The sequence below is a fragment of the Humulus lupulus genome, chromosome 7, assembly GCF_963169125.1.
Source record: "Humulus lupulus chromosome 7, drHumLupu1.1, whole genome shotgun sequence".
Taxonomy (NCBI): Eukaryota; Viridiplantae; Streptophyta; class Magnoliopsida; order Rosales; family Cannabaceae; genus Humulus; species Humulus lupulus.
The window spans coordinates 204,100,191-204,110,274 of NC_084799.1; positions in this window are offsets into that span (position 1 = coordinate 204,100,191).

Genomic DNA, 10,084 nt, shown 5'->3' on the forward strand with positions numbered 1-10,084 from the left:
TAGTAAGCATGCTAAATGCCCTATTCTTGGATAATTGGCATATGATACATATTGATAGCATTGCTTACTTGTGCATGGTACTGACTAATTAGTCAGATTTGGCAAGGGGCTAGTATCAACTGTGAAGCTGTGACTCATTAGTCAGGTTCGGCAGTGGTACTGGGCACTGGTCACGTTGCACTGACTCATCAGTCAGAATTGGCAAAGGTGTTGGTATCAGCTGTGAAGCTGTGACTTATGAGTCAGGTTCGGCAGTGGTACTGGGCACTGGTCACGTTGCACTGACTCATCAGTCAGAATTGGCAAAGGTGTTGGTATCAACTGTGAAGCTGTGACTTATGAGTCAGGTTCGGCAGTGATACTGGACACTGGTCACATAGCGCTGACTCATTAGTCAGAACGGTCTTAGCGTGGTTCACGCAAGCCAACGGAGATTAGATCTAATCAACCATCAACATTGAATGGCTCAAGGAGCATTAATGCCAGACCGACCTCGAGGGTCGATGAATGAAATAAGCACTTGGAGGCTAGTGGCTTACCTAGCAGCCACTCTCCCTCTTGAATCGTGTGATGTTCACTCATTGGTTTGAAAGCTTTACGCTAAGTGTGATTATGATGATAATCATTTGATAGTGCTTATGTATAATGTTATGTTTTCTTGCTGGGCTTCGGCTCACGGGTGTTATGTGGTGCAGGTAAAGGCAAGAGGAAGCTAGACCATCCTTGAGTTGGAGGGCTTAGGTGATGACGTGTACATATGCAGCTGCTCGTCCGTCACGGCCGAGGTTTAAAGTGAAACTAGGGTTGAACCCTGTTTTGCCGCTTAGAACGGCTTGTTGTAAATATTTTCTGTAATAAACTCTGAAATTTATATTTTCGGGATCCCAATATATGTATTAAACGTTCTAGTGAAACGTTACACCCTAACCAAGATGTTTAATCCCTAAACCGCTAATCACACTTAGTTCACGATTTTGGCCAAATGACTCGATTAGCGAGTTTAGCACTGTTTACAAGGCACACCGTAATAGTCCCAGGAGTTGGGGCGTTACAACTTATGTCTTATTTCACAATTACATATATATTTGGATAAACAAAATACATTAAATGATAAAATAAATAATTAATAAAATAATAAAAATAATAAATTTAAGCACATAAATATTTTGTGTCATAGTTTTAAAAACATATATAATTGATAGAGCAATTTAAATACTTTAATATGAAAATTTAAAATACGTGATAAGAAACTTTTATGGCTAATTTATTAATTTTTTTATTTTTTCAATTTATGTACCTTATTTAGATAAATTTTGTACTTTTTATTTTTTAAAATTTATTTATCTTATTTAGATAATTTTAAAACTAACAATATTAGAAAAAAAAATTGTTAAATCTACTGGAAAAAGAACAATTTTTATTAATCTCACTTTTATAATATATAAAGATATGGAGATGTGCAATATTTTTTTTTCTTATTGACTTACAAATATTATGTATGAAAAAAATGTATGTGTTACGATATAGTGATGAAAATGCTGTAAAAGCACAAATTTAATTTCCCTACTTACAAAAACTGATAATGGTCAATATTATATAAAGTAAAACGTTCGTAAAATATTAGAATAATTTTCTTGTAATTGTAAAAAAGATTAGTCCAAAATTAGGATCAGTTTAATAAAATTAAATTGCATATTATAATTTTTTTTCTAAGTCATCAAATAATCATATATAAAGAAAAAATAGAAAAATTGACGTATTTTTTTTTTAAGTCATTTTGGTAATTCATTGATTACCAAATTTTGTTATTGGTTGAAATAATGAATTTTTTTAAGGCTTTAATTAACTCTCTATTTTTAAGATAGAGAATATTGATAATTGTACTTTGTATTGGTTATGATATTTTGTTACGGGAAATATGCACATAATTTATTAAATAGTGTTGTTATTTAGTGTCTTAAGCCTTCCAACACCACATGAGATGAATCTCACGATTAGTTAACGATACTCCATACTAAATTTAAATTAGGGTTTATACCTTTTTGGACTCTGTGTTTTGTCTCATTACCTGTTTGGACTCTGTGCTTTGACAAATTACTTTTTGGATCTTATGTTTTGTAAAATGGTTAAAATAGAACCATAAACTCGATTTTGGTCAATGATTTCTCAACTAAAATCACAAATAATTTACCAAACTAATAACTAAGAACAAAAATAAAATCATTCTGCTTAAAAATTGTGTTGTTATATTCAATTTTTTCTTTATCAAAATTGAGTTTAGGGTTCTATTTTAACCATTTTACAAAATATAGAGTCCAAAAAGTAATTTGTCAAAATACAGGGTCCAAACAAGTAATTTAACAAAATACAAGGTCCAAAAAAATATAAACCCTTTAAATTATATGGGTCACGCAGTATGCTACTTTCATGTAGTGTTACACACCAACATTTCTCTTTATTAATTTTATTGATATTTTGTATTAATAAATTTTTGCAATCAATATCTAATATATCTCTGCGTCGACATGGGAAATATAAAAAGTTGTAATCTTATATTGTCTTGGAAAAGATAAGGAATTAAATATATATATTACCGTTTCTAGAAATAAAAAGTAATTAAAAATATGATTAATAATTACTTAAGGAAGATGTTAGTTTCATAATAGAAATATTTTATATTATTTTAAGAAAAAGTTAATTAATTATTCATACTTATTTCCCAGACAATTTATATGCGAATTTCGGTGCTCACAATTAACCAAGCCAAGTGGGCTCTCCCCCTAGGAAAGGAAGCTCAATATCAGCCTATAGTTAGTGTTCTTTCGTAGGTAGTGGTTTGTGTGCTTTCTATTCTCACGTGTGACAAGAATTATGAGTCTCGACCTAAAAATTAATTGGTGATTAATGGAATTACTCATGTTTAAGATGGGGACGATTTTTCGCTCACCAATTTTGAATAACCTGATCACAAGTTAGACAGTTACTCTTTTTCGGTTCGTTTATTTTTTATTTTATTTTTATCTCAATTGTTTTTTTGCACTATGCGGATCTCGTGTGACTTGACTCACTCTTTGGATTGGTGTGGATCGAATGTCTTCCAATGTCTTATAGTTAGTGTTCTTTCGTAGGTATTGGTTTGTGTACTTTCTGTTTTCACGTCCGACAAGAATTACGAAGCTCCATCTAAATATTAATTGGTGATTAGTGGGGTTACCCATGTTCAAGATGGTGACGATTTTTTACTCACCAATCTTGAATAACCTGATCACAAATTACTCTTTTTTAGTTTGTTTATTTTTTATTTTTTTTATCTCGAGTGTCATTTTGCACTATGCGGATCTCGTGTGACTTGACTCACTATTTGGATCGGTGTGGATCGAATGTTCGCAAAAGAATTGACTCATGATACAATGACAAGAATCATGAGACGCCATCTAAAAATCAATTGGTAATTAGTAGAGTTACTCATATTCTTATTAATGATTCAATATTCTTATACTTATTCTATGTGTGACACCATACTCCAATAACGTAGAATAAGTGTAAGAATATTGAGTCATTGATAAGAACACGGGTAATTCCACTAATCACCAATTAATTTTTAGATGAAAGTTCATAATTCTTGTTCGGGTGACTCCACACTACGTTGCGTCATCATAGTGTGGTTTGTTTCTTAGGGTGGCTTTCGTCATAGCTACCCCTTTGTTTTTATTCAATTTTTAGAGTCTCCATAGTTCAACTTCCAATGTCTTGTTCTTAGTTTCTGGTGCTCTCTCGGTCACCCTCATCCACTCTTCTCCTTCTCCTTTTGACATTTGACAAGAACAAGGGAATCAAACATTCTAACTCTGCCACATATATGTATAATAGATTGCTCTTAATTGGTCAAATAAAAAAAAAATCAGATCTTACAAATTATTGAAAATTAAAAAAAAATCACAAGTAAGAATAAAGAATATATGAAAACTAAGTACTCAAAATTATTTGTACTATCGAGGATGAAAATTTTAGTTTCCTACTTTTAAGATTGAAAATATTAATAGATGTATTTTGTATTGATTATGATGTTTTTTTTGAAAAATATACACATAATTTATTATATATTCAATCTTATTAATAGTTTCAATTTTACAATATAATATCTATCATGTATGTTGATGATAAATAGAAATTAGAGTGTGCTTAACATAAACATGACATATTGTCATTGTTATGATTCAATATCGGAATCCACATATTTTAATTGTAAATTAATATAATTGAAATATGTGAAATTTGACATTGACACGCACCAATAACAATCTAGACTGTTGGACAAAGTAGGAACAATTTAGTATTTCTTTAAAAAAAAATACGTAAAAATATTATTTTCTGACAATGCCTTGGAAATTATGCAAAGATCTTGGAAAATATGTAAAATATTAAATTATCATTGATAATATATATGACCAATTAATGATAGAATGTTTGTCTTTTATCTTCTTCTTAATTTTTTTTTACAAATATGTGATAGCATATTTTTTCTCCTATGCTAGCTTTCTTTCTTTGACTAAAGGAAAATATATATATAAACAGTATATCTAAAATGAAAAGAAAAAAAAGAGTTCATGAATGTATCTCCTTTAAGAAAAAAAAAAGTATATATATGAACTTTCTCATGTTTCCGAAGCCCTGTACAAATATCATTATAGTACATTTTTCTCATGTTTCCAAAGCCCTACATAAAAAGTTATCAAAATTTCTCCAACATTGACATAAATGGTTTTCATACTCTTATGTTGAGAGATAAATGAATGGAAACGGATAATTACCAAATAGGTAAAAAAGGTTAGTGTAAGAGTGTTGATATTCGGCACTTTAAGTTGTCCAACACTACATAAGGTGGTACCACATAATTGATTAGCGATACCTCATAATACTTATTAAATTCAAATAAGTGGGACTCGATATTGGATTGCACTAATAATGGTATGCTACCTCCTTGTGGTGTTGGGCACCACTGGTACCCCTTAACAATTCTTTTAGTGTAAAATTCACATACAAAATTAGGGTGTTTAAATGCATAAAAGTTTCAATTAATGAGTAGTTTGAGAAACCTTGATGTACTAACATACTATTGTTCTATATGGAAAGCAAGTAATTATATTTACTCATTCACTATTGTGATGACCATGCTACTCAATTTACATTTTTAACAAAAAAGAAGAAATGCCAAAAAACAAGTTTTAAAAAGTAACATTATCTATGCTAATTGCTAAATCTCATTTGAAGACATGGTTGTGGTGTATTTGAGTTTGATGTAATTAGCCTTGATGAAGGACTCCAATTCACCATTCAATACAAAGTTAACATTTGATGTTTCCAAACTCGTTCTAAAACAATCTAAAGTATAAATTAATAAAAAAAATATAAAGATAATAAAATTATTATAAGAATATTCATTCTAAATATTGTAATAACAAAAAAAAAAAAATGCATTATAATTTACTAAATAACTAAATAACTGTTGACGCGGTTCTTCGCCAACAGGTAATTAAGAAAATAAGAGAAAGGGATTAGTGCTTAACTATGAACCGAAATAGATGAATGATTTTCTTAAATGGATTGGTGACACAATCACGTTTTTTAGGTGGTTCAAAAGTTAAAATCATTCTACTCCACCAGTCAATATTATTGCTATATGCTTGGTATTCTTTTGCAGGGTATTTCCTTACACAATAGAATCCAACCCTTTGCAACTCCCAGGGTCTCCATATTTATAAGAGAGGGCACCTGGGAGTTGGTAAGAAGGTCATCCCGTGACCTTCTTACCTATCATGTCAACTCTGTGACATTCATGATTAATTCCTAAAACATGACACATGAAGTGTGGTCTAATCAATAGGTAAGGGGGATAAAGGGCCGCACAGCCCAACCCAGTCGTGGGTGTCTGAATACGCACGTTCATGCTGCGTGTCCAAGAAGTCAGGGATATATCAGACACGTGATGTCTGATATATGCACGTTTATCTTGCGTGGTTAACTTTATAAAAGGTCACAACCTCCAACTCTAGCTCGTACCACGAGCTGGATGCTTCCCTCGACCTGTGGCCTTCAAAGTCCAGACTCAGTCCTTAAGTAATCTTGGCGAACCTTTGGATACCCCGAGCTAACGAGGTAGGACCTGACGACAACAACTCCGGTCATGGGGAATCCACATGGCTGACTATAATTTAGGTCGTATCTTCGCTCGCTAATAGCCCGTTGGAAAATCAGGGCATACATTTGCCCCCCAAGCCCCTGCTCGTGGTACACGACGTCGTGTAGGGCCACAGTAGGGGCTTTTAGGCTTCCCCATGAACTCTTCATATTCCACACTGTACGCAGGCGCCGAATACGTGGAACATCGTGGTTGGTGACGGTACGTCTTCCGAGAACCGCATTAAATGGCCTAGCCTATACTCAGCCGTCATTTCGTCTTTCGAGTGGAGAGCCTTGGATCCCACATCAGGGCAATCCAACGGCCCTCCTCATGTGGTCTTTCACGTATATAAAAGGGGTGGCCACCTTACGCATGGGCCACCTGTTTATTTGAAATTTTTCAGAATTTTCTTTCTTCTTCTCTCTTCTTCGTCTCCAAAAGAAAAACCTTCTTCTCTTCGGTCGCCATTCCCAGCACTCAAGAAGTTCAGGTGTAAGGGCTCCCTTGAAGCTTTGGAATCAACTACTCCGACGAAGCCCCAACCCAGACGACCCATTCATCCTCTTCTCAACCAGAACACTCTGTAAGTCTCCTGACCGTGCATGCTTTGAGATTATTTTTCACTATATCCTAGGTAAATATTTACTGTAGCCGCATGCAAGGTTTTGTTGGTTTTTGTGGGTATGAAGGGAGAAAGCCTTTAGGTTAGGGTATCTCTTGTAGTAGAAAACCATTTAGGAACACGGTTTATAGGGTGCATTTTCTGGGTAGGACTTTTGGTATGCTTGTTTAAAATATCCAGTACTTTGGGTGCAAAACCGGGTAGCTTAGGGGACACGCTTCACAGGCAGTTTTGCCTCTCTTGCCTACTGAAACTTTCATTCAAAGGCAAAATTCTATCCTGACCCTCCTGACACACGAATTCCGAGTAATCGGAGATCTGTTGGGAGCACAGGCGCGTTTTCATAGAACCGCGTGGTCTCACTCTCCACGGGTTGAGATTACCTCAGCTCGTGCAAAGAAACACTCCTTTTGATTCTTCCTTATGCTTAGGTCGCCTTTTCTGAAATCTTTTCTTTTGTTCGCTAGGCGACCAGATGGCACCCAAGAAGAATGCTCCAAAGAGGATCACTGGCAGCTCGTTCTCCCAACAATCCAAGGGAAAAGAGGTGATGACGGACTCCCCAATCCCTGCCTTCGGGCCGGCCGTGGAGCAGGAGCTCGAGGTGGCGCCTGATGCTTTCTTCGAGGCTAAAAGGATCATCTCGAAGATCACTGACCAGGGGAAAGTGAATAAGATATTCCTTTCCCATTGCATCGAACTGGGGAGGGGCGCCCTGATCACTTGACCTCCCGCAGAAGGTGAGCGGAGCTGCGCACCGCTCGACGAGGAGTTCGCAGCCTGGAGTGACGAGCACCTCAAAGCTGGGGCTTTCCTCCCGCTGGATCAATACTTCGCCGACTTCCTCAATTATGTGAGGTTGGCCCCTTTCCAGCTCCCCCCCAACTCCTATCGTTTGTTGGCAGGGTTGAGATATCTGTTCTTGAAACAGGAGTGGGAGGTCCCTACTCCGGCATATATCTTATACTTTTTCTGCCTCAAAGCCAGCCCGGAGCAGCGGGGGCGAGGCGACGGGTTCTATTACTTAACCCGATTTCCAAATACGGCTGCGGTCATCGAGCTGCCTAGCCACCCCAACGACTTCAAAAACCAGTTCTTTATGTCCAAGGGGTTTTGCAATTGCGACCTGCACTACTTCAACCGTCCTCGCAAGTACCTTTCATCTCTAGCTCGTAAGTTAAGTATCGGTTAGCTCCCCCTGTATCTATTTCTGACTTAGAATAATTTTGCAGCTATCTTTGCGAGGACAGAGAAGTCTGTGATCCTCGGGAGCCAGTACGAGACACTGGCGGGCTTGCCCCCCAGTGAAAAGGACTATCGCCAGCTCGTGCAGACGAGACGATGCTGGCCTGCAAGCTGATCTCCCCAGGCCAGACTCTGAATCTGAGGAGGCCCTGGGTGCCTCCCCCAGCTGGCGAGATGAGGCCTATCCCCGTGGAGGAGGCCGCGGGGGATGAGGATGAGGAGGACGAGGTGTCCCTCGTGAGGACGAGGAAGCGGGGGTTGGAGGTCGCCCAAAGAACGGACGAGGAGAGGATCCGATCCGGAGCAGCTGCAGGTCCCTCTGGCCAAGGCAACCTATATATGTTTAGGAACTTAGATAGGGCCACTGCAAACCCCCGGCTAGCTAGGTTCAATCCCAAACAGCTCGTCCAACGCCATCGAAGTGACCCAGACTTTGATGTAACCCTGCTCCACTGTGTCGACCAGCTCGTGTTGGATTACGAAAGTAGCCGCCCTAGGGGTACCATAGTTGTAGACAACACCCTAGCCTTTAGGTCGGTCCTATTCGAGGATTATGGGACCAACCTTCGGTCATGGCCATCACTCCGGGAGGGTGTCGTAGCTCCGGGTCTTAGGCAATACGTAGAAGAGTCTAGTCCTGAGACAGCCTCGGATCCAGAACCCGCGCCAGCTCGGGAAATAATTGTCTTAGATTCCTCTGCAGAAGCTCCGGGGCCGATGGTCGTGACCATAGATTCCTCTTCTAGCTCCGGGGGTTGGATTCCTTTTAGTATATATATATATACTTGAGTTTCTCCTTTTCCCCCCTTGTTTTTGTTTTTTCATGACTGCTTATTGACATATTGATGTTGTCTTTGTTTTGCCAGAGGAGATGTCTCAGCCCGGGGGAAAAAATCTGCGAGCTATGTTCACCGGAGGGAACCCCTCAGCTGGGGCCTCTGGGCCCAAAATGAAGAAGCTCCGGGTGGCGAAGAAAGCCGCTGGGACCCCAACCAAATCCCCTGCAAAGGGGAAAGAGCAAACCCCAGCTGCCCAGGCCGAGGAAACTATACCTCTTGCTGTAGTGGAGAACATGCCCCCACCCCCTCTGCGAGCTCCAGCTGTAATGCCCCGAATTCCCCGATGAGTTTAACGGCATGAATAGTAGGCCGGGAGGGCCATACTTGCTTAATTATGTTATTAATCGATTAAATGCATGTATATGTTGATTATATTATGATATGATGTGAAATGCATGCATATGAGTCCATATTTACCATTACAAGGGTATGATGATAATTTGGCCCGTTGAGGGTAATTTGTGTATTTGGGTGCATAACTTGATTTGTGAATGAGATTCTATTATTATGGAGATATATTCGAGCTAAGCAACATGAGACGGTTATTTTTAGTGGATTAGCGGTTTTACCATAATGGGGTCAATTTTGGGGTAATAGAAATGTTCATTTGATGATAAATTGGGAATATTTGAGATCAGGGTGAAATTTTGGAGGTTTTGACTATAATGTCCCCGGGGGTGTTTTCGGGACCCCGAGCATTAGGTTTTATTTGAGGTTACTTAAGGTTGAAGTAGCTTGTCAGATAGAACATACGATAGAAAACCTTCCGTTCTCCCTTTTCAAAGTTCGTTTTACCGTTTGAGCCTTTTTGACGAAATCTTGAGTTCTAGGAGTCGAAATCGAGTGAGGATCGAGGCATAGCGATCCTAGGGAAGATTAGAAGCTTCTTAACCGAAGGATTCGACAGAAAACAACCCAATTGAAGGTAATCGAAGTTTAAGTTTTGAGTTTTTCCGAGTTTCTAAGCTTTGAATTGATTTTGTGAATTGTCGAGTTTTCGGTTTGTTCGAGCCTTGGGTTTTGAGGGTTTTGATGCATGGGGAAGCTTGGGAACTTTGTCTTGATGATTGGGGAATGTTTAGGGATGATTTTGGAGGCTTTGGAGTGTTAGAAACGCGGTTGGGAATGGCCCAGGGTGGAGTGCCGCGGCCCTGTTCTTGAGGCGCCGCGGCCCTTCTTTGAAGAAGCAGGTGGAGG